Raw genomic sequence first — 19,852 nt, 5'->3', positions numbered from 1 at the left:
TGTTAGATTCTGTGTTTACATGTAGTGACATTGAAAACTTGTTTTTTTATCATAGCCAAATTTTTATCTTTGAACAGAATATCCCAGTGTATGAACATTTTTCATAGACAAAACGTAGACTGCTTGTAGACACACTTCTTCATCTCCAGTATACTCTTTACATGACTCAAAAATAAGACATTCTGGATTGGACTGCAGACTGGACTGGGTTAGGTAAAAGCTCTCTGCACAACAAATTCCAAACCCTATGTATAAATAAATATAAACAAGTAACAGTAGTGGAAGGATTTCAGGCAACATTTAATGAGGTAAACATTTCAGCAGGACTGAAGAGCAGACATTTCAAATGACAGCCAACTACATAACTGTTTGTCAATAACATTGAGAACTCAGTTTAAGATTGGGTTGATTATCCTCTCATTAACCTGTACTAGAACCCTTACCCCACAGCAATCTAATTTGAGTTTCTAAAAATAGAGGCTTTCAAAATTACTTAGGGTCAGTATCCTTGATGAAGCATTCCTCTTACTGCAATTTAATTGGAATAGTCTTTATTATGAGATGCAATGGTTTGGCTATTCAGGCCCTCATACATTTCACTGACTTGGTTTCTTCTGGTGTCATTTTATTCTTTGCTAATGCTGGCAAAGCGTCTGCTTAGTGGTTTCATGGCCACCAGTGGGAAGTGTTTCTTAATACCTTTATGAATTATACATTTCCCTGAAAAATGCTTTGGCTGTAGTTCATATGTTCAGCTAAAAGATATGGCATACCAAATTACTCATAAAACCTGCCAGCAGCAGAAGAATGGCCTATAGTCAAACTTGTGACTCGAGTGCAGGAGACCACGGTTTAATGCCTATTTAATTATAAACATTCTGTGTGAACTTGCAAAAGTCTTTCTCTGTTCTATCTTTTTCTCAGTCTTCCTCTCTCCATATGAACTGCAAATAATGACTTCTTTTCGATTGAAATCAGGATAATTGCAATAACACTATTTTATTGTTCGAATATAAATGAAGCTAAACATACAAGTATCACACACAAGTGTCAAATGGGCAAGTGGGATTTAGGATACTAGGTAATGAAACAAACTTTTACAGTTTTCATACATTCAATGCCATGTGGAAAGTACATGGCCCCCCAAGAGTAGGGCTGAAATAAATATTTGTGAGAGGATAATCACAGTACAGGCAGTATCTGAATATCTAATATAATCATCAAAACACTGATCTTTAATTACTTTTAAAGTCTCATTAATAAGTAAGTTTCCCAAGGATCACTTCTTTCTTATCCTAACTGTGATCCTGGTCTACACATCATTAATTTCTTTAGATTCAGGCACCTCTACAATTTTAGTGTAAAATGAGGTTTTAGCCCTGAGATGGCCAAAAGTAAATTATATATATATACACACATAAATACTTACATACACACACACACACAAAAGAAAACAAATAAAAAAACTTGTGTTTATAAGTCAGGCAAGTCTACATGGATGAATCTCTTCAAATATTTAAAAGTTAATTCTGAAGTTAAGTAAAGAACACACTTGCCCCAATTTATCAACAAACTGAGTATACAAATAGTTTACAAATAGCTATTCTGGATTGCATTGGAAGCTCTTTATGTTCTGTGCTTCTCTAACACTAAATTAAAGGCATTTCTACGTGTCTATGTTCAGATCTTCTTGATACTATGGAACAAACTACAATCAAGCTCATATTATTTAAATTTGGAACCTAACAGTTGTTTGTGGGAGATATTAAAATATTTTAAGTGCCAAAATAAGAAATAAACCCTAGGTTTTATGACTCCATGTTTTTAAAAATATTTGAATGACATAAAACTGGAATAAAATAAAACAAAAACAAACCTCTCTCTACAACCAAACACTCCAAAACCCAGAGGGAGAAAAATTAAACAACATATGTTAAACTAACTCATTTTTATTTAGGTGAGATAGTAATCAAGAGCAAGTAAATTACACCTCTTCAAAACACTGTTCTACTTTCTTGTCCATTTAATTTTATTTATTCCTAAATACCATAAAAATACAAACACATGCAACATATGAAGACACTTCCTCTCTCAAATAAAAATATGAAATAAATAGATTTTTTTTAGGCAGTTGCTGTAGAATTCCTCTTAACAGGTAAAAGCAAAGAATGATAGATCAAACCCTCTTCCTCAACACAAAATTTTAGTGTAATGCATATAGACTTTGAAAACCTGGGGTATCTGGTTAGTTAAAACACTTTCATTTCCAGCTTCTAAGAGACTTTCTTTTCTCTTGAGGACAGAAATGTAATGTTTCCAATAACATCACCTTAGAGCATTATTTATTTGAAGCTGCTTTCAGTATTAAATGCTTGCAATGCTAGAAGTAGGCATGTTTGTGTAAATACTCTTCTGAAGTGAAGAAACTGCAGATAAATGAAAGCAACTGAATGATAACAGCAGGGATATAGAGAAAGCCATTAGCAAATTCATTAATTTTTACCTTTTGCATTTAGTGCTTCTCATTAATGGCTTTCCTACAGACTTCTATTTTTCTCTTAGATACTAACATACAGAATATGTGGCATATAAGAATGAAGTGTTATAACTATTTATGCACCTTCCAAAATCCATAAGATATCAGAGATGAAGATAAAATGAAGACAAATAAAAGAAAAAATTATTTTTTGTACACATTTCATCTTATGAAGGACAGCTCCATAGCACACTTGCATCTATAAAGTTTAAATGTGCATTTAGAAACAAAAATGTTTTGTTTCATACCACCTGTGTATATTTCACAAGCTAAAAAAGCACATATGGTATGTTATTCTACAGCACATGGCATGATGGGGAATATTAGCCTGTAAAATACCACAGAAGTCTACAGCAGGAGGGAGAAGATAGAAACTACCTTCTCTCACCAAACCTAGATGCTCAGGAGGCAGTTTGGATAAAATTTCTGATACAAAGTGCAGTTCTTGCATTTATACTAGTAAGGTACAAGTCAACACCACTACACACTATTTATAGCTTGGCTGGATTCTCTGTTGAAAGCTGCTATTTTATATTACGGATAACTAAGAGGTCACCAGTCTCATTGCTCTACTTCCACCATGAGCTCCTTGTCAAACTCTTCCTTCTATCTGTCTCCTGTATGCACTCTCCACCTCCTTATTCTTTTTCAGATCTGATTTCTTTTCATTGAAAAATTAACGGGATATAATCTTCTATTATTTTGTTCTCTTACCACCACTACCTGCATTTCTAAGGTTGAAATTTCTGATCAGTTCATCATCTCTTATATACTCTAATCTTCTCAACCTTAAGTTACTAGTTTTATTCTGTTCATACGTTATCATTTTGCCTAACAATCTATTTTTTCTGTTATTACATAGTGTTATTATTATATATGTTATTATATATACTTATATTTTGCCTAACACTGACAAAATCATTCTCTCCTGGTATTCCTCACTCCCATACTCTTTACAGTCATTGTCCGCAACCACTGTCTGAAATGCCTGTGCTGTCTCAATCTAGACACGCTCCTCTCCTTTCATGTGATTTAGGGCACTGGAAAACGCTGCCCCCTGTCTATAACAACCTCTTCGTGACTACTTCTTAATCTCCCTACTCTATTTTCATCCTCCTACCTCTGCTGATTTATTTTAGTCATTAAATTCTTCCTCAAGCCCTTGTATTCAACCACTTCGAATTCCCCAGCCAAAATGACCAACTCTTTCCAGCCCGACTGGTCACTAGAGTGAAACCTACTCTCACTTCTCTAGATCAACAGTAAGACTTCATAATCCACTCTGTCATTGTTCCCTCCCACATTCCAATTTTTTCTCTTTTTTTTTTTTTTTCAAATTCATAGAAAACTGTTGGCTATTTTTTTCACCTAACTTCCCCATCTCTATCACAGCCAACCTGCTTTATTAGTAATACTTTTATATATTACATACATGTATAATGTCATATATAGTTTAGTTAACACTTTAAACTGTTTCAGAGATCATGTTTTATCCCTTTGAGGATACTTTTCTTCTCTCTTTTCTTTCCTACCCTTCTCCACTACAACACACTGAAAAGTTTTGTTTATATGCTTGACAGCTTTCGATGCATCAATGTAGTAATTAATGGCAGGCTAAGAAAGAGGAGAAAGAATAGGGGCAAAATAACCTGTAATGTGTGCCTATAGCATATCACACTGAAAAATGACAAATACAGGACTGCAAAACTGTCTATTACTGAAATGGTTGCTTAATCTTAGAATGTCAATACAGTAATGTAATACAGTACCAGAAAGGAGGCTAATGATTTCAGTGTCCCCTATTGCCTAATGCAAAGAATAATATCCTTCTTTTATTCTGAGATTATTATTCTGAAAGTAAAATAAAAAGTTGAAAACAATAAAAAACAAAACTTATACATTGTGCATAACATTAACATCTAACTCTTAAAAGCATTTTTTTCTACAATACATACTACATATCAGTGTGGAAAGATCTAGTTACCAGCAGCCATTTCCTTGAGGGTTAATTAATCATTAACTATGTACATTAAAGAAATACCTTCAAATAGTAGATGCTTCTCAGAGCGGAGTTACATATTTTTTATGTTAAATGATTTCAATCTAAAGTTAGGATGAAGCAAGTTTTAAAGGGGAAATATTAATATTTTACTATTTAAGGTAATAGACTACTGAAAAGTTTGCAAATAAAGGCAAAAAGGGAAATTAGAAGACTAATAGACCATGTACTTTTCCATCCAACTTCAGTAAATACTTTCTCTTTTCAGCATGCCTGGAACTTAACAGAAATATAGGCAGGGTATAGAGAATGTCACATGGCAGATACTAATTGTTACGATTAAGGTCTAACAAGCATGCTTCCCTGCTGTTCTGAGAATGTCTCTGACTTTTGATCCTGACATCTGTGTCTTACAAGAATTTCACTCTGCTCTGACATTCCTTCTGATGTTGATCCAGGAATTAATGGATTGTGAAAAAGCTGGCAGGATATCATTTAAAAAATAGAATTCTTGGTGTACAACTGATGAAAAGGTATCAGAATTCACATACTTTGTGTCTGATACCAATACACTATGTCTATATGTAAGCATTTAGCATGAAGCAATATCTCAAAAGGGAAGACAGAAAAAAGATTTAGAAGAAAGCTTCATGTTATACACATCCACAGGACTATTATTTTACTTCTTCAGCATGTTACAAGATGACAATTAACAGTGATTTAGACAAATTCTGTGTAATGGAGATTCAATTGTTTAAACCCCCTACCAGCAAAATGTATTATAATTAATTCTAATGTAGATTAAAACTTTCATAAGAACTCAGAGAACAGCCTTAAAAGAATTAATATAAATTATGAAAGAAATTTCATCAGAGCTATTCATAAGCACAATTACAATGTGACATATGTTGTGTGGTCACCATCATACCATTTCAGCCATCATACCATTTCAGTTTGGACATGTATGCAAGCTGTTTTGTGCTACAATGTTTTCAGATCTAAAGGATTTCAGAAAAAGGAAAAAAAAAACCCACACAGACAAAAACGAAAAACAAAAACAACCTTCAAAACATTGAATACCAAAAGTTAAACTGAGATTTTTTTCTAGATGTGTTTAAGACTGAAGAATTACATAGAGAATTGAAATTTTACACATCAGAGGATATTGCCTTGTATTTCATGGTTCTGGATAATTACTAGATGCCAGTGGATAACTTAAACATAGCTTAGAGTCACTGACATTAATGTGTGACAGGCAGCATTACAGAACATATTTAGCAATTTTAAATGAAAAAAAGTAGAACGATACTTAAAAAAAAGAATGAAAGAAAGAAAAATAAAATCAGGATTATTACAGGAGGAAAAACAGCAATGCCCTCCTTAAAGTAATGCCAAAAATGTTTTTCAGTATGATATAAAAAAAATATCAAAGGAACTATAAGATTGCAACAAGTTTAAATGAAACTAAATTCAATTCAATTGGCAACTGTTGTCAATAATAGCAAGATTACAAATTAAAATGATATGGTTTAGCTATCTCTTCAGGCAAGTCAACCAAATTTCAGACTGAACACTGCATTATTATTCATTATGCTGTTTCTGGTATTTGCATCTAAATTTTAGTGGTTTTGATGTTTTAACAGATTCTTTAAACAGTCAAAGGCATAGGATATTTTGACAAAAAGTCCAGGCTCAAATGTTATTAATAAACAAATACAATTAAGAAAATTTATAGTACAGGCTATCTACAGTTAATTAGATGCTCATGACATACATACATTGGAATTACTTATTTTAGCAAACATAAAAGTATCCAAAATACAAAAGCTATAACTGGAATCAATGTATGAGAAATCAATTTATATCTCAGATCTTAGTAATGAATACAGTGAAAAAAGCTTAGTGACTTGCAAGTTGTGTGCCTCTTACCAATGCTTGCTACAATTCTGTTTTTCAGGTGCAGAGAATTTATAAAATTCTAACAAGAATACAGAAATTCTAACAAGATGTAAAAATAAAAGACTAAACATTATAACATTTACAGTTACAACATTTATAACATTAAAAGTACATCTAGGGGATCCATCAATGTTTTGTTTAAGCTATAATAAAGACATCATATGATTACTGTTTTGTTTTTAAGGTAAATATGTATGCTCTTAAGCCCTAATATTTTTATTATTTACATTCAATGTTGTTTAAATTTACTGTTCTGTTTTTCCTTAATATTTCTAGAATTCATTTAACAAGTAAAATAGAAAGAAGCACACAGATGAGGAAACTAAACAGTGAAGAAGAGGCAAAAAAGTGAAGTGAATAGTTAAAGAGAAAAGGCTGGATCACATTTAAGATGGGGAAAAACAAAAGGCAAAGCTTGTAAAATCTGAAAAAGTAAGGTAGGGGTGTGATGTGTGACAGGTGGGGTAAGATGAGACAGTTGGGAGGAAAGAAAGAAAAATGAAGAGCACAAATTAGACAAGACATTCATTTTAAGCCCTTAACAGGCTGGATCTCATCGTTGTCATCAGACAGGAAATGTCAGAGCTGGCACATTTGTGGTTTTTTTTTTAATGCTTTTTACTTGTTTTAAAAAAATCTGTCTTACAATACATAAAAAGTCTATTTGCTTTAAAGAAAAACACATCTTAATTTGTTCCCATTTTTTCTCCTACTCAATCTGTAACAAACTTCACTTCTATTATATTGGAAACTACAATAATTATAAGGTTTAATACTTCCATTATATTTTGAGTTATTTTACTTAAGACCTGAATAGGAGTTGAATTCTTTAAAAATAACTAAACTTTGTACTTAAAACTACAGGTGGATTTCTGGAGGTGGTGAATATTGCATAAGATGACATGCAGTGTTATCTCACAAATATAAACAAATCCTTGTTGTACAGTTTAGAATTTATAAAGGTATGTAGATATTTCTTCGAAGATAAATAAACAAAGAAGTGATCATGTTGAAAACAAGTTTCAAAATTTTTTTCCAACTAATATAAAGAACTTAAAGATAAAAGTTTTTAATACAGTATATTTGGGGCCTGAGAATAATGGCACCGTATATAATGTATTAACCAACTTCTCTCAAATCTGACCACTTAATTTACCTGTATTGTTCTGTCAAATTCAAAATATATATATATATATATTATCCCTGTATACTGGAACATGGCAGAAAAGGCAAGCACAGTAATTGCAATGCACATATCCATGATTTGCTACTCCATTTCTTCTAAATCTCAAGGTTAACTTCAAATGCAGAAGAATACTGCCAGCAGGCAAGTACATATAGTAATTCTTATTCATTCAGTACTTTTAAAACATGTTCTTTTTTCTATTTTTAACTTAAATGATTATTTGAACTTTTTATTTTAAAATGTTTATCTCAAAAGTACATAAAAAATTAAAGTTTTGCTATAATGAGTGAATGGACTTCTACCTCATGTACAGTTTATATCTTTGTATAGGACATCCTGCTGTCTTAACTCTTCCTTCAATTTTAACCATAAATTGACAAATAAAGAATAGGGGCTATTATATTTAGAAAAGAGAAGACAATATTGAGTGGGTAAAAATGTATATTGTCTTACAACTTACAGTTCTCATTACCATCTTCAGATACGCCTAGTGAAAGAGTCCTTCCAGTACCTAAAGGGGGTACAGGAAAGGTGGGGAGGGACTCTTTGTCAGGGAGTGTAGTGATAGGACAAGGGGTAATGGTTTTAAACTAGAAGAGGATAGGTTTAGAGTAGACATTAGGAAGAAATTCTTCACTCAGAGGGCGGTGAGGCCTTGGAACAGGTTGCCCAGAGAAGCTGTGGATGCCCCATCCTTGGAAGTGTTCAAGGCCAGGTTGGATGGGGCTTTAAGCAACGTGGTCTAGTGGGAGGTGTCCCTGCCCATGGCAGGGGCGTTGGAATTAGACGATCTTTAAGGTCCCTTCCAACCCAAAGCATTCTGTGATTCTATGAAAGCAAAATGGATATAAAGTAGAAATAAAGATTTCGGATTGTATACACTGACGTAAATAATCATGGAAGAGCAAGGCAGGCAAGGATCACATAAGGGATTTTGAGCAGATGAAATTTGTTAAACTAACTGTATCCCTATACCTGTTTCCAATAGTGAAGAAAAGGAAGATATCAGGCACAGAGCAATATCATCCGATCTCTGATAGACAGGGATTTCCAGACACAATGGTTGAATTCATCAGACTTAAAAGCCATCAATAGACCTATCCACCATGAATATTTCTAATTTCTGTTCTCTACTTGCAGTATAAATAAATATATTGTCAATTAGAGGTCTTTACTTTGGGCCATTTACACAAACATTCTATGAGAAAAACTAGCAAAGAAAGATTCATTAAGCTTTATCAAGCTTCAGTCTACCTACATAATAGAACCGAGGCCAACATCCTGCAAATCTTTTCATATGTGCTTATCTTGAAAGGTTTTGATAAGTTTTTTCAAAGGTTAATTATCTGTGCAGTTAAAAATTTACATTTACTTTCCATTTGACTTTATCTAGCCTCATCACGCATTTTTATTCCTGAGCCTACTACATTACGGAATATTCCACTGTGAGATACTTTGTCTATGAAATTACTCAGGTATTCTTGATTTTTTTAAAACTAATTGAAGCTGTTGGTGCATTTTTGAAATGGAAGACTGAGGGCAGATCTCGAGAACAAAGCCTTAGAACTGCTGAACATATATAAAAAGTAATGGACTTGGAAGGTTTTCAACTTATTTGCAAATCAGGTCTATTTAAATAAATGAGATAGTTGACATTGTAAAGTATATTTGAAATGTCTAGAAATGCCACAACCAAAGATACTAGGGGACTCCCAATTGAGAAGCAGCACATAGAAGATACAGTCTTTATTGATAGAGCAAAGACACATATCCACAAGCGTCACACTAACTGAAAATTAGGAAATTCTTGCACCTGGGTCAGACAGTAAAATAGTGGAAGAATCATTTCTAATCACAGACATCAAAATAGTCATTTTTCTTTCACGTTCAGTTCTACAATACCTAGAGATTTTAGTGTATTATATGGAGTCATTACATGGGATCCTGTGAAAAGAAAAAGACTTAAGAGTATAAATAATTGGGATGCCTATGAAAAATCAGTTCTTATCCAAGTCCCTTTGTTAAAAACATCTGATGAAGTGACTGGTTTCCTCTATCTTATCTCTAAGAGGCTGGAGTATATTTGGATACATTTATTAAGTTCAAGGGCGCTCTTATCTGCTCTTTGATCAACACTAAATCCTTCTTTTGCCTACTTCATAGTGGAGTGACAGTTCAAGAAGTGCATGGAAGATATGATCCAAAAATGAGAGACTGTGAACATTACAGTTGCTTGAGCTATTCACTCCTGTATGGAATGACCAAAAATACCAATACTTACATCACATATTCCTTCTTGCTGGTCTGGTATCTCCATCATACCTACATGGCCTAGAGAAAGAGTCTTACCCTACCTCCCTGGTGAGGGTGCCCTGTAGCTAGGTCATTTACCATCCACTGTGTGCAGCCTTCTGTGCTTTAAGTGGGGAAGTAGGATAGATACAGTACAGGCAGTTCTAAAACTCATGTTGCAATGGTCCCTAGGGAACCACTGCCAGCTGGCATAGGTTAAAGCGACCAGAGGCCTGGGGCTATGCAGAAAATCAAAGAACTATAACCATCACCCTGACAGCCCCACACTGTAAACTGGATACATAGAGGAATCCAGGTCTTTGTGTACATGGAGGAGAATATCAGTGTTTGTTTATCTCATTTTCTGAGAGATTTTATCTGTCAATCCATTGAACAATGTAAAGGCCATATAAAGGTGAAAATTGTATAATATTTAGGTATTTTACTGAGATGTATGAGACAACTGATGGTTGCAAGAAAAAAAAAGAAAAAGAAGCTTGGAGAGGCTCTCAAAACCTTTTTTCTCAACAGATCTGTACGATTCAGAGATTCTAGTGGATTGAATGATTCCTAGCCGGGCACAAATTGATGATTTACATTGCCTTGAGAGGAAAGGGAGCAGAGCTTTTCAAACTTCACAATTCGTTATCCAGCATTCATTGCTTTCATGGATTGTAAATGTACAGTGCTTTATAACTAATACTGCTTGACCTTGAATTAAAAACAGGCTAAGAATCTGAACTTCCCACAGCATCTTATGAAACCAACACACACCATTAGATCTGGAAACAAGTAGATGCAATTAAGTGCCTTTTCCCAGGTATTCAGAGAGGAAGCCAAGAAAAAGATCATAAAGTTAAGCCTGGACAAGAAGCACGTAGACCAACATTCACTGGATATGACCACTGAGTTGAAGAATCAGTTGTTACCATGCCATAGTTCCTGAATAACAGAGTGCTATCACCTTTCAATGTGTCTCCTTGTCAGATGTTTACTGGTCCATTTATAAAAAACAAAACAAAAACAAACAAACAAACAAAAAAACTCTCTCCTCCTCTCTTTTCCCCTCAGCTGTGTTTATGGGATTGTCATCTGCAAATACATTTGAATTCACTCTACCTTTCCACCACTGTTACAGTGGTAAGACTGAGCATGTGCAAGACTCATCATGTTCAGGTGTGCCCTTCACCTTCTTTAGTTATTGTTGGTCATCAGGAATATCTACTATATTTTGTAGAAATCCCCATAAGGACTGGTGTTTAGCTGATCACGAGAGATACAGAACATATGAGTACTTGTATTCTTATGGCTGCTTTTAACAGAACTCTGAGGAACAGAGAAGGCCCATGCAAACGTTCCTCATCTTGAGGCAACTAATTCTGCTGGTCTGTTTAGTTAAATCAGTACAATGTGATGGCAAGTCCTCACTATTCTCTCCAGCCTGATAGTGTGTCATGACTACCAAACAGAACATGCTGTCTGCCTTCCATAGCTACCTCTGGTTACTACGAGTCTTAGAAGCAGCATTGCAGTACAACCTGAATTTAACTTCTAGGAGCAAAACAGTTTACATAATAAGACACCAAATTAATACTTTTAAATTATTATCAGAACTGAGAATTAAAAGACCAAAGGACATTTATCAACATTGCTGTCTGACATATTTATAGTACTCAAGAATAAACACATATATGAATAAAACATTACCAATGTTATAAAAATCCACTGACATTTTTATTAATATCAAAATATCATAATTTGGGATTTCAATCAATTTATGATTTCAATGACTTTACTTGCACTAATGAATTACATAATACATACTAGCAAAATTATTGGAATGACCATGCCACTGAAGGGTTAATGGCTCTAGTTATGGTAGAAATTTAAATATCATGGGGAGGCACCTCCTGACCCAGCCATCACTGAGAATTATGCAGATTCAAATGGGAGCCACACAGGCTTTGATTTCCCCCAAGGATTGATGAACAAGTACAAAATAATAGAAAGTGACAGGAAGCAGATGACTGAGGTCTAATTTAATGTCATTCTAAAAGACAATATACCTTAAATTGGCCTTAGGAAAATTATGGGTTATAAATAAGAGAACAGAAACATGCACTTTTTCATTTTAGTTCACTAATTTAAGAAGTAAGCCTTTGAGCAAATGAACAGTGAAACAATTGTCATTTGGCAATGAAAAACTGCCAAACTTAAGTAGGCGTACTTTGTTTGCATAATTTGCAATTTATTGGAAAAGGCTGTAATCTTAAAACAGAAACCCTATTAAACAAAATTATGAAACGATCTGAAGAATATGCAAATATTAATTTGAGACTGTTATGAAGACAAAGAATTAATAGTTCTTAAACACTATGATGAAATGTAGTGAGGATATGCTCAGGAAATGTTTGCAATTTTAGTAAAGGATTAGCTACACATACTTATGCAGAAATGAAAAAAAATCTATGCTGAAAAGGTTTTTCTAACAACGAAAGCTAGAACATTTTACTACTTTTCATTAGTAAGGATCAGAAATAGCCTTCTAAATGCCCAAGTTAACCATAAGCCATACTTTCATCTAAATCTAGACTTCAGTAGATGATGTACACAATATGTGCTTACATCATTTTAAATTACAGAATGTATAGAAATATCAACATTTGGATAATCTGAAACTACTTAATTTTATACCGCAAATAGATGAGATATATTTGTATAGAAACAGTGTATTTTTGCACTTCAGAAATTACGCTATTTATCCTATGTAATTCTTTTCAGTTTTTTAACATTAGTGAATAGAGATATTCCAAATCAGGTACTTGCTCAATAATTGTCAAATTGACAACTGATTTTTTCTCAGATAGAATCTAAACATAGGAGATGAATTTTGATAAACAATCATTCAAAACAGATTTATATAGCCTCAAATTAAAAATCTAACAGTCAGATATAATGCTTTGGAAAGACTCACTGTAAAGAGTCATATTAAAGCATTGTCAGCAAAGGTATGAAGATTCTCTACAAAAATTTAAGCTTATTAACTTATTATTATTGTCTCTTTAAAAAGAAAAAAAAGAAAAAAAAGAGGCAAATAGCTGCTTTTAAAGCATGTACAAATACCCTATCTCACGAAGAAGTATCACAGGCTCTCTGCTATGATCAACATAGGCAAAAGAAAAGTGGCATTGCACAAGTACTCCATCTGCAACTTAATCACACGGTAGACCTGGAGGCATCTCAACAGTGCTAACAGAACTGCCTCAGGAATCTACAGAGCAGCCAGATGCCAGCCCTAGAAAAATATATGATTATTATTGCATTATTGCATGGTATCTGCAGCCTGTGACTGGCATTCAAAGAGAAGCCATAAGACTGGTCCAATGTTTGAGGCTGAATAGAATTGTAATACTTGCATATATTCTCACTATGTGTAGCATGATTTTTCCTTTAAGGATAAAGTAAATGATGCTGATAAGAAGTGTGCACCCCCTCAAGTTTTCTGAGAAAGAGCTATGTATAACCCCATGCAGGGGAAAGAGAAAAAAAAAAAAAAGTTAAGTGTTGTAAAATTCAACTATATTATTCTGACAGTGAGCCAAATGTGGCAAATAAACTAGTGACCATACCAATGTATTTGTGTGTTTTAAATTCTATGTGAAAAGAAGTTTTTAGGGAAATTACTTCCTGTAGAAGAATACTGCACATATTTTACAAAGTAAGCAGAGCAATAATATACATCTGTAAGATAAACAGGAGTAATTCTCTCCACAAAATCTGCTTTCTATATTGAACATAGTTTTAAAAAATAATTAAGGCCTGAATCATCTTTATTTACACATGTCCTTAAAAGATGGTAGGTTTCCTACAGACAAAAATTCACATAATTTAGAAACAATGTAAATGCTATTGGCATTGGAAAATAGTCCCTTGATTGTTATATCTCCTGACATCAGGTTGTTTTCCTGCATGTAATGTCCACTGTTCAGTGACATTTGCAGTAATCTTCAAAACTAAATTTTAGTTTATGTGACATAAGAAATATATAATTTTATTTAGAGAAAACTCAGAGAAACAGGAGAAGAGGAGAAAAAATACAATATTGAATACAGTAATGTGGGTTAGGCAGGTGGTTTAACAAATCTGAAAGAGTTAAAACTTCAACATACAGTTTCTTACAGATCTGATCCACTGAAGATTTTCAGGGCATCTGATTGATTGTATATTGTCCAAGCCCTTCACCTGGACAAAGTGCTGACCACAACCTAAACTGTCCAAGGGACTGGTGATAACTAGGCAACAGAATACCTGATGGAACTTTGATCATATAAAAAAACATCTCACACAGAAGGAGTTGGAAGCATTTCAAAATAGCATCTTCCTAACCAGGCCTGAGAATCTCCCTTGCCATTTGCAGTGGGACCTCATCGCTGGAGTCTGTTTCCACTCACAGCCAAGGCCCGGAGGAATCTATTCTTAATTTGAAATACCTTCGTAAATGTCTTTGACCATGGCCCCTGTTCTGCATTCTGGAAGTATCAAAAAAATAGCGCTTAGCTGCATTACAGCATTACTTCATCTGATGTAACACCTATTCTAGATAAGACTACAACTACAAAATTAACTTCAATGATCACAGAGAAAACAGAGCACCTTATATCTACTGCGATTTCAAAGTAAGAACCTGTATTCTTTAAGGTTTTGAAGTATCATAAACACTACAACTGCTGCTTTTTTGTGGTTTACATAGGGCTGCAGGGGCTGTCTATTAGCCTAGCATAAAAAAGATGTAGGCACTGGTTTCATTTTCTTGTTTTGCTCACAAAAGCAGAGAAGGGTTCATATAACAAATATAAGCCTTGTCGATGTATATAGGAATTTCTCTGCTACACAATTCTTTATTTTTCTGAGGAAAATGGTATTCTTAAACACTCATGTTCAATGCTAATAAGATACACAACCTACGTTCACTTGGGAGAATGAATTATAAACTCTTTAACAAGCTAGAATCAATTAAGTCGGTATGACTGACATATATAATCAGAAGACTGCCCAAATTAATCAATGGCTTATATACAGTTAACAAATTAACTTTCTATAGGCAAATGAGTACCCTGTGAAGAAGCAAAACTGTTTAGGTCTTCTATCTCAGTGGCAAGATGGGACAAACTTTGGGACAGCAGATAATGCAACTCCCAATACCACGAGTACTGAAGCAATCTATGAAAATAACTCTGCCCTTTAAACAAGCAGTAAGCAACATACACCTTTCAGTTTTTCAGTCTTGTTCCCAGCATAACTACTCGCATGCTTAATTACCTATCAGTTGGAATTTCGACAAAACAGATTATAACTCCCTTATCAGCAAGTACCATACATACAACGCATCCATATTTATCAAGTTCAAACAAATACAAACGTGCCACGAAGTAAAATAAATAAATAAATAAATTCTAAAAAGTAAAAAGATTTTTTAAAGTATATTCAGGAAAAAAAATAGGATTGACAAAGTTGGCAAGGAATTGAGAAATAAAGAATGAGGAACAACTAGGCTTTCTTATATTTTGAACTTTTGAAGGATCTACACATGAAAGCCCAACTCTGTTACTACACAGATCCTTCCAAATATTTTCATATTCATTAATGTATATTAAATAATATATGAATTTTATGTCATAAATATAACTTTTTGGATAACAGACATGGTATTAATTTTATTACTATAAATAATTATTGTAATAAACTTATGCAGAGCTTCAAAGGGAAGTCCTATCATATTTAGTCTCCCAGAACTCATTCAAAAAAAATCATATAATCTGACTTCCACTCACATTTTACTTGTAAATATGACTGTTAAGAATTGGAAAATGGGAAAATTGTTTTTTATTATTTTTACATTTAGTTTTAACAGACAGCGGAATAGACAACATTTTAGAAGATATTAATCTAAAAGGTTAAGTGGATATTGAAAGAACTATTAAAGTCTTATTTGACTAGAAAACTGCATGTGACCTGTATAAATCCCAGTGGTTGATACTAATGTCAAGCCTGATATACAAAACAAAAACATGATGAATTAGCACACAATATGAAATTCTATATTACAGAGGTTGCAACCACAGTGAAAGATTAGAACTGACATGCAAAAATTAAAAGGCATGAGTTTCTCAGAAAAGACAGAAGAATAAATATGGTAAGGTAGCACTGTACATTAATGATGAAATATTACACAGTCTGACCTAGAAGTAAAACTCAAGATATTTAATACATTGAGGACAATAAAAAAAAAAAACAAACTTCATTTTAGAATTTTGAACCAGCTGCTGTGTGTACTCAAATATCCATTAACACATACTTTTAACAGGCTTTTAAAGGCAGACGGACCGTCGCATGACTAAAGAATAATGAATATAATTTCTGTTTAAAAAATGAAAAAAAAAATCCATGATATTACAGAGCACCCTAAGAAGCCATGAAATAGTTTGAAATAATATGCATCTTTTTCTTATGTTCTAGTAAGTCTCAAGATGGATGTAGATAAGGAGTACTGTCATCATTGCAGCACTGAAGAGTATAAAACACAAGAGGAAGCAAGAAGCAAGAATTTGGCTTAGCCTAGCAAAAAAAAAAAAAAAGGAAATAAAAAGAAAAAAGGCTGAAAACAGATATGAAAGCTGTTTAAAAATATATGGAAAGGAGGTAAACAACAAGGAGGATTCAGAGCTTTTTCAGAGTAATGATCAGCAAAACAGAAAGAAATGGATGGATATTAAACGGACATGAAAACTTTCAGAAAGGAAATTAACCCTTTTAACCATTGGAGGACTGAACCTCCCATACAGCCTCACTATAGAAAAACTGAGAGTAGGAATCCCACTTAGCTTTTTTAAGAAGAGTTTGATCAAGTAAGTGTCATATAATATGACACTTGACACTTGAGGGTCATCACGCGGCACTTGCAGGGCAAGCAGGCGATCAGGCCCAGTCAGCATGGGTTTATGAAAGGCAGGTCCTGCTTGACGAACCTGATCTCCTTCTATGACAAAGTGACGCGCTTGGTGGATGAGGGAAAGGCTGTGGACGTGGTCTACCTTGACCTCAGTAAGGCTTTTGACACCGTTCCCCACAACATTCTCCTCGAGAAACTGGCTGCTCGGGGCTTGGACTGGCGTACGCTTCGCTGGGTTAGAAACTGGCTGGATGGCCGGGCCCAGAGAGTTGTGGTGAATGGAGTCAAATCTGGTTGGAGGCCGGTCACTAGTGGAGTCCCCCAGGGCTCGGTACTGGGGCCGGTCCTCTTTAATATCTTTATTGATGATCTGGATGAGGGCGTCCAGTGCACCCTCAGTAAGTTTGCAGACGACACCAAGCTAAGTGCGTGTGTCGATCTGCTCGAGGGCAGGAAGGCTCTGCAGGAGGATCTGGATAGGCTGGACCGATGGGCTGAGGTCAACTGCATGAAGTTCAACAAGGCCAAGTGCCGGGTCCTGCACCTGAGCTGCAACAACCCCAAGCAGAGCTACAGGCTGGGAGATGAGTGGCTGGAAAGCTGCCTGGCCGAGAGGGACCTGGGAGTATTGGTGGATAGTCGGCTGAACATGAGCCAGCAGTGTGCTCAGGTGGCCAAGAAGGCCAACGGCATCCTGGCCTGTATAAGAAGCAGTGTGGCCAGCAGGTCGAGGGAAGTGATTGTGCCCCTGTACTCGGCTCTGGTGAGGCCGCACCTCGAGTACTGTGTTCAGTTTTGGGCCCCTCGCTACAGGAAGGACATGGAGGTGCTCGAGCAAGTCCAGAGAAGGGCGACCAAGCTTGTGAGGGGTCTGGAGAACAAGTCTTACGAGGAGCGGCTGAGGGAGCTGGGCTTGTTCAGCCTGGAGAAGAGGAGGCTCAGGGGCGACCTCATCGCTCTCTACAGTTACCTGAAAGGAGGCTGTAGAGAGGTGGGGGTTGGTCTATTCTCCCACGTGCCTAGTGACAGGACGAGGGGGAATGGGCTAAAGTTGCGACAGGGGAGTTTTAGGTTGGATGTTAGGAAGAACTTCTTTACCGAAAGGGTTATTAAGCATTGGAACGGGCTGCCCAGGGAGGTGGTGGAGTCACCATCCCTGGAGGTCTTTAAAAGACGTTTAGATGTAGAGCTTAGGGATACGGTTTAGTGGAGTACTTAGTGTTAGGTCGGAGGTTGGACTCGATGATCTTGAGGTCTCTTCCAACCTAGAGAAATCTGTGAATCTGTGTGAATCTGTAATACGGATCCTGGTTGTAGCACAAGACTGATGCTGACCTTATGGTCCTTTTCAGTTCTGCATTTTCAAAGCCTCAGTTCAGACCAGACTTTTTAAAAGTATCTCTGGCAGATAAATACAACAGTGATCCTAGTTTTTATTTGTCTGCAGTTATTTGGAAGACTTAGAGTCACATTCCTATTTAATCAACAAAAGATTTTTGTCAGTTATGTCAAATAGAAGCAGCTCTGATTGCCTGTTTCCTTATTTTACAGACTTGTTAATGGTATTTTCTGGTTCTTGGAAGATACGTGCTTATCCATAAAGCATTCAACAGACACTTGGTTGCCTATACAAACTTGTTTCCATAAATATCTGTGCTATATGCAACTGGCAGGGCAAAACCAGGTTAGTGCAGGATTTAACATGCTTGTTGTGAATTATCTAAATTCTTTGAGTTTTTAAGCAAGATAGGTTCAGTTGTCCTCTTGCACAGAACTTGAAAAATAAGACATTAGATCATTCTGTGCCTTTTAAAGAGTGATGGTTACATCAGATCTTCAAGACTGTTTTTCCTTCTATAAGTCATTAAAGAGTGGACGAAACTGCTTATAAAATATTTCTTTCCTTTTTCTACCTGATCACCTTTATATTTAATAATTTAATCTATAATCATTTAATCTATATTAAAATAAAAAATAAGTAAATATTGAATAAATATTTAATACAAACAGCAAGAATGGATTGTCATACTTTCGAGTGTTATACATATAAACACAATTTAGCAAATCAGTGATGTACATGCTTAACTGAAGTGACTAATTACACTACTGAATTTAAAGCACTTAGTTTTACCAGTAGAATTCCATTGCTGTACTTCACTGACAACATTTTAAAAACTACTTCAGTAACTCACAATTGACTGTTATCTTGTCAGTGACTTATTCTATTTTTGATAAGCACTTTTTGACAAGTTTTCCAGAAAAATATGCTGTTTTCAAGCAGTTGGTCAGTGCGGTGCCTATTTAGCTTTTCCAGAAAGCTGAGGAGTTTGAAAAAGTGGGGAGAGAATGAAAAGAAACATTATCTCTTTCTGTTGCAGTTCTAGTAGATAGAATTCATGTAATATTTTTGTATTTGCCAGGACATTGATTTACATTGCTGATTCCATAACTAGGTAGTTAGTTCATTTATATCAGGAAAATTGTTCCCTTATAGTAATACATATATTACACTGTATTTTCACCTGTGATTTTCCATATTAGATCAAAGAGCACAATACTATAACACAATTACAATTATAATCCAAACTATGAATAAAAACAAATTTCAAAACTGAACTACCTGCAGTCAATCTCTCAAATTTAATTCTCACTTAAGCTTTCTAACTTCACTTCTTACCTGGTTAATTGGATGCATTGAAACAGATGCCAAGTAGGTGTTTCACTGACCCAGTGTAGCCACAAAGTTTACCTTTTAAATATAGTTCTCTAAATTGCATATTAATAAATGTCAAAACAATTAATGTGAACGTCCATTGTTTTTAGCTTCCCCCCCCCGTGTTTTTTTCTCTCATTCTCCACCCCCAGAAAATATTTGAGTAATTTTATATATTGAAGCTTAAACTTTGCACAATATAAAAGATTATACACTTA

The 19,852-nt window shown here is 34.8% G+C and overlaps 1 protein-coding gene across 1 annotated transcript in view; it reads right to left on the bottom strand.

Moving 5' to 3' along the window:
- LOC310900664 (uncharacterized protein) overlaps positions 1-19,852 on the bottom strand; it is a 191,918-nt gene that overhangs the window by 113,857 nt on the left and 58,209 nt on the right. Inside the window, exon 7 of the transcript XR_014585322.1 lies at positions 1-245. This exon is cut by the window's left edge and continues 4,027 nt beyond it. The gene's annotated coding sequence lies outside the window, so the exon portion shown is untranslated. The remainder of the gene's footprint in view (positions 246-19,852) is intronic.

The sequence above is a fragment of the Anser anser genome (assembly GCF_964211835.1).
Source record: "Anser anser genome assembly, chromosome: 5".
In the NCBI taxonomy this organism is placed as follows: Eukaryota; Metazoa; Chordata; class Aves; order Anseriformes; family Anatidae; genus Anser; species Anser anser.
This window is presented reverse-complemented; position numbering and strand designations above follow the sequence as displayed.